Source organism: Helianthus annuus, chromosome 17, assembly GCF_002127325.2.
Source record: "Helianthus annuus cultivar XRQ/B chromosome 17, HanXRQr2.0-SUNRISE, whole genome shotgun sequence".
NCBI lineage: Eukaryota > Viridiplantae > Streptophyta > Magnoliopsida > Asterales > Asteraceae > Helianthus > Helianthus annuus.
The window spans coordinates 117275261-117282281 of NC_035449.2; positions in this window are offsets into that span (position 1 = coordinate 117275261).

Genomic DNA, 7021 nt, shown 5'->3' on the forward strand with positions numbered 1-7021 from the left:
AGTATTTTGTAAGTTACATTCCTTAGTTCGGTTTCGCCAATATTTTGTGTATAACTTGTATATTCATATTCTTGGAATTTTGGTAATATTTTGGATTGTAATTTTTGATATTAAGATGAGTTATATCATTTCAGTAATATAACTAATACACAAAGTATACAAATAATAACACACATGGTGACTTCTAAATATATATTTCCTAAATACATATTTAGTCACTTTTTTTTATAAAAACCAACCTCCAATTCTTATATTTTGTAACAAAATTTATGGCAAACTTTCATGTGAAAGATTCATGGTTTAAAATATACTTGTAAATATTTATTTGGAAATATTTTTCTAAGTGTTTAATTTCTAGAAAAATTTTGCCATAGTTTCCCCTAAAAATGGAGGTTTCCATACCATCAAGGTATATCATTTTCTTTTGTAAAATCAACACAATCAATTCCACAATCAGTTATAAACAATCTTTACTTACCCATTTTGCCAAAAACAAGCATAAATCACTACTTCATGAACTTGAAAATTTATAAAAATTTGTAGTAACTTACTAGTGTTCTTAGTAAGCCTTGTTACCCTTTAAAGTGTGATTGATTCTTTAAAAACTTTATTTTTTTAAAGAAAATGATCTTCACAACTAATATTCATGTTTTTCAAAAATAATTATTCTTTGATTTTTCTTGTTACATAAGTGTTTCTACACTTGTTTAACCTTTAAAAATAGGGTTTATTTATGTAAGAATCAAGATCAAGTAAATCTTGTGTCTTTAACTTGGTTTCTTTGAAAAATCATCCATAAATCTTTAGATCTACAATTATTACAACTTACTTTGATCATTATTTTTCAATAAAGCCATATATTCTTTCAAGTTCATGATTTATGTAAGGATGATCTATGGATCTTTATCACTTTCATCCTCTCATCTTGCTAGATTATGTTTTTAATCACCATCTAGCAAGATCATATGATGTTTAACATCGTAAACACAAGTAATCATCAATCAAGAAGCAAAACAACACTTAACAACATGTATTCTTATGATCTTTTGTCTTATGTTCGTGATTTAAGCTCTTGATCATTAGTGTTCTTCATGATTCTTTACTTGTAACATCTTTTAACCAACTTAATAAGACATAAAATGGAGTTTAGATTATCTTACTACTAGCTCAAGGCTAGGGATGAACACAAGATGATGGAGATGACAAATGAGGTGGATAAAAGCACTAGGAAGTGGTCCTTCAGGTTCCAACGCTTCCAAGCTTCCTAACTATGCTTCTTACACCCTATGTTCACCTTAGATTGTATGAAGATGGAATGAAAATGAATGTACAAGTGTGTGGGTTTAGGGCCGAGAGCATGAGGGGAAATGGGAGATGATTTTGTGAGTTGAAAGTTGTGAATGGAAATGGTGAAGGTCTCATGGTTTAAAAGCAAGTTCTTCCAACATGTGTAGACCCTTTGGTTAGAATGTTCCTTAAGAGCACAACATATCTAGTAAATAATTAAAAGAAAATCATGGTGATGGGTCCCTTGTCCATAAACGTAAGTGGGGGGAGGGGTCTCTAATCACATTTCAACTTCTAGTTATATGAGTTAGTTAGATTTTTTTTAAGTGTAATATTTAGTGTTTGATGTGTTATAGTGTTTTTAGGGTGTGTTATTGATGTGTGTAAAATGCAACATATAAAACACATCAATTAAGGCATAAAACTAACCCTTTTTAAGTACTAATGTTGGAAAAAGAGTGTTTTTGTCTTCCTTTTGTATTTTCAGGATGAAATGAGCTCAAAATCACAAAAGAAGCAAAAAGACTACTAAATCTACCATAAATACAAGAAAAGGAACAAAAGTGAACTGCCCGGACCCTCAACGGCACCTCCCAAGACAAAGAGAAGAGAACAGAGCCTGAACACGCCCCGTGTCCAGCGAACACGGGGGCGTGCCCAGGAAGCAGCAGAAAAGACAAACCAGTAGAAGCTTCCATTGCTCACCACGGGGCCGTGCCCAGCGGACACGGGGGCGTGTTGAAAGTACAGCAGGCGCATTAATTGTAATTCGCAATTACAATTAATGAAGAGAGAGAATGTCAGACGGGCACGGGGCCGTGTTCAGCGAACACGGGGCCGTGTCCAGCGTTCTGTTCAGCCTATAAATAGAGGAGCTTGGCTTCATTCTCTCTCATCCCTTGGCACACCACCTCTCTCACACTTCATCCACCACCCACCACCACCATAACACCATCATCCACCACCATCATCCATTGTCCATCATAGAGTGTGTGAGTCGTCTCGGGATCCAAGATTGATCGTAAGAGTTCTTGACAATCAAGGCCATGTTTGCCTAAGTCTCTTACATCACTTGGTGAAGACAAGTGTTTAGTATAATACTTTTTATTTTTAATCTTTTGCACTTTTTATTTGGTTTTGTATTAATGACTTTAATAACTAGTTACTTATGTTGAAGGTGATCTTTCCTTATCGTTTGTCCGTGGTGTCTTGGCATTATTTTACTGTCTATATAAAATAAAAGATTTTCACCATTCATATCTCCACGGTCTATATGGAGGTATGTTGGCTACCTGGTCGGGGGTTAAGGGAACGGTTTGGTAAAGGTCTTGTCCTTGTTCAGCGTTTAGAGGTCCTGCTTGGGACCTGGGTCAAATTTAGTAGGATCTCCTTCAATGCCCATAGGTATTGGATGGCGGGGATCCAAACTCTTTGACCCCCTCATAAGCTAACTACTATTAATACTATAACCCGGCTATTTAGGACTGTATCCTTGCTGACTCAGACTACTTAGCCGAGGGTAACGTCACCGCCAAAAGCGGGGCCTACCATAATTTGCATTAATAACTTAATTCATTATCTTTCAATAATCCAACCCTTTAGGATTGTATCCTTGCTGACTCAAACTACTGGGTTGAGGGTAACGTCACCTCCGAAAAAGGGGCCTACTACAATAACTAAGATAATCTCTTAAACAAGTGCAAAAGTGCGAAAATAATCAAAGGTTATACTAATACACGTGTCGGATCCAAGTGATTCATCTTGTCTATCTGTTTTTATTTTATTTTATTTTTCAGCATTTAGTTAGTTTTTATTTTTCTTAGTTTAAAACATTTTTCTAACTTTTTGATTTGATTAGACGTTGAGGATAAACCGGTATTAAAAGCTCTTGTGTCCTTGGACGACCTCGGTATCTTACCAACACTATACTACGTCCACGATGGGTGCACTTGCCCATATGTGTGTTTAGTGTTAGTAAATATCGTGTTTTATAAATTTAAAACTTGGCTAAAAGTGTAAAAAGGGCTTAAAAATATATCTAAAAATATAACACACTTCACGCACATCAAGTTTTTGGCGCCGTTGCCGGGGACACAAGGATTTTAAGAAAGTTAGGAATCAACGGCCTAATCATCTTTTTATTTTTCTTTAATTTTTTAGGATTTTTTTTTGATTTTTCAGCTTCTGCAGAGCTCAGCACGGGGCCGTGCCTGGTCGGACACGGGCCGTGCTCAGCAACATTACTGGCAGTTTTTGTTTTTCAAGTTAACAGAAGGCTGACCACGGGGCCGTGTCGGTGCAACACGGGGCCGTGTCCAACTTCCAGTAACTGGGATCTGAAAAACAACCACTGTAACTCCGACCACGGGGCCGTGTTCGCTGGACACGGGGCCGTGGTGAACCTTCTGACCAACGTTCTTTTCTGTTTTTATTGCAGGACTTGGAACCCGACGCCAACCTCACGTAGTGTATGAGCTCCAGTTCCAATAAAGACATAAAGGAACCATTAGAAGAACCCGAACGCTTTCTCAGAAAAAGGTTAAAAGCCAAAAATCAAGAGAAGGTTTCGGGTGACCCACCCCCAATGGCGGACCAACGTACCCTCATGGATTACTTACGGCCCACCGTAGGTAATCTCGGCGCCGCTATCAATGCCCCGAATGTCGAAGCTAATAACTTCGAACTTCGACCGCACTTGATACAAATGCTCCAAAACTCCGCAACCTTTCACGGGCTCGCGGACGAGGATCCCCATCTACATATAACTAATTTCTTAGAAATATGTGATACGTTTCGGATCAATGGAGCATCAAACGACGCCATCCGCCTTCGTATGTTTCCATTCTCACTAAAAGACCGAGCGAAAGCTTGGCTCAACACCCTCCCAGCTGGATCGGTAAACACCTGGGATGAACTAGCCCAAAAATTTCTATATAAGTATTTCCCTCCTTCTAAAACTGCTAAATTAATGGCTGAAATTAACACATACTCACAAGAGAACGGGGAATCCTTATATGAAACTTGGGAAAGGTTCAAGGAGCTACTACGCAAGTGTCCCCATCACGGTCTCGCGATATGGCAACAAGTATCCACTTTCTACAATGGATTGTTGCCACATACTAGACAGACACTTGATTCTAGCTCCGGGGGACTTTTAGGTAATCGACGCCCACACGAAATATATAATCAGATTGAGGAAATTGCTCAAACCAATTTTCAGTGGCACACCCCCCGGGGAAATAAAACTATTGCCCCGGGCGCCCATAAGGTAGACGAAAACACCTCTTTACAAGCCCAAATCGAGGCCCTTTCTTCAAAAATAAAAAAATTAGAAATGACAAAAACAGTCTCGGTCATGGCTTGTGAGGGGTGTGGTGGGTCACATGAAAATTGGAGTTGCATGAAAGAAACGGACGATCAACAAGAAATGGTAAACTACATTGATAATAGACCTAGGCCGTCGGGTCCTCCAACGGGGACCTACAACCAAGGATGGCGAAACCACCCAAACCTTGGTTGGAGGGAGCCCGGCAATAGTAGTAACCAACAACCACAACGAACAAACTTTCAGCAATCAAGAAATGAGTCACAAAATTTCACTCAACAACAAGGTGGGAGAGAAAGGCTCGAAGATACTATATCTCGCCTCGTCTCTGACACTGACAAGAAAAATTCGGAAAGATTCCTACAATTAGAATCAAACTTTAGGAATCAACAAGCTAGCATTCAAAACATAGAAAAACAAATAAATCAACTAGCTCAAAATTTTTCCGAAAGACCACAAGGCGCGTTACCCAGCAATACCGAAACCAACCCGAAGGCACAAGTTCACCTCATCACGCTACGAAACCGAACCGTAGGGCCTGCAGAAGTACCTCCAACCGCGGAAGAATCAACGCCAACACATCTGCAGGAGAAGGAACCTCCCCCATCAACAGAGCCTACCAAGGCTCCTCGAGTTCCGTACCCCGGTAGGTTAATTCGTCAAAAAACCAACGAGCAATTCGCAAAGTTCGAAAGTTTGCTAAAACAATTGCATGTCAATATTCCTTTTATCGAAGTCCTAACCCAAATGCCCAAATACTCTAAATTTATGAGGGACTTCCTCACACATAAAAAGAAAATTGAGAATTTGCAATTAGTTAATTTAGGCGAAGAATGCTCTGCCCTCGTACTCAATAAACTACCCCAAAAGAAGATCGATCCCGGAAGCTTCACGATTCCGTGCTCAATAGGGGAATCTCCCGTTCGCAATGCCTTGGCCGACTTAGGGGCAAGCATTAACCTCATGCCCTCTTCAATGTTTAAAAGGCTTGGCTTGGGAACCACAAGCCCCACAAAAATAAGCATACAACTCGCTGATCGATCGGTCAAGTTCCCGCAAGGTGTCATCGAGAATGTCTTGGTAAGGGTAAGCAGGTTTGTTTATCCTGTTGACTTTGTCATACTCGACATGGAGGAAGACAACGAGGTCCCCCTTATTTTGGGGAGGCCTTTCCTTGCCACCGCACAAGCAGTAGTGGACATGAATGAAGGGACACTAACGTTGAGGTATGGGGACGATGAGGTAAAGTTCGGAGTTGGGAAAAGAATAGAGGATGACGACCCGATCCACTACATGAAGGTTATCGATTCAAGCTTGGATGCCGCTCTCCGACGGTGTAACTTGGGAGGCAAGGCACCCCAATCAAAAGACGTGTGAACCGGGAATTGGGTCTAGCCAAGGACCCTTATAAACGTGGCGCACCACGGAGGCATTCCGCGGACTTATCCTTAGTTTAGTTTAATCTTTTAGTTTTTGCAGAATAAATCACACTCATGGTGGTAATGGATGAAGAAGGGAACGAGAAAAAAAATGGAACCATGCAGAAGAACAGAACAAACCGACAAAAATCTCCATAACAGAAGGCTCCACACGGGCCGTGCCCAACCAACACGGCCCCGTGCTGAGCCCCCTGCAGGAAATCACTCAGTTCAGGTAACTGGACACGGGCCGTGTTCAGCGAACACGCCCCCGTGTCCAGGCTTCTGTTTCAATTCTATAATATTTTGTTACTGGCACTTGACCACGGGGCCGTGCCCGGTCAACACGGGGCCGTGTCCAGAGTACCAGTAACACAAATCTTTGTTTTTAAACACACTTTTACATATTCTAATCAACCAAAAACTCTATTTTTGGACACATTGAGGACAATGTGTAATTTAAGTGTGGGGGGGATGCTAAAACCTTGGAATTTTGCAAAATCCTAAAACAAGCCTTACACAAAACTCTATTGGAACCGCTAAACACCCCAAATTTTTTCAAAAACTTTTTCAATTTTTTTTTTATTTACTTGTCTTAGTTTAAGTTGGGAATAACAAGTTATAAAAGGGTTATATTTTTACAAACTTACAACCGATAGCGTCGTGATAAAAAGAACTAACATAAGAAAATTATGAAACGGTATAACAAGTCTAGCTAAAATTCGATTATATATGCTTGGTCACATTAAAAACCCATTCCCACAAAAAGTGAGTTTTGAGCCTTTATTGAGCATAAAAATACACATATTTAGATTAAATGCTCATTTTTCGTTTCTTGTGTGAATAGCCGCTCGGTCTTTACAAATCTAGAACTTGCCACGACGATACATTCCCGGTCCTTACCAACTTAAACCCAAGTAAGTAAATGATGGAGGCATTAGGACTAACTATTTTTCTTTCAAAACCATTATTTTTCATTTTTTTTACCTAC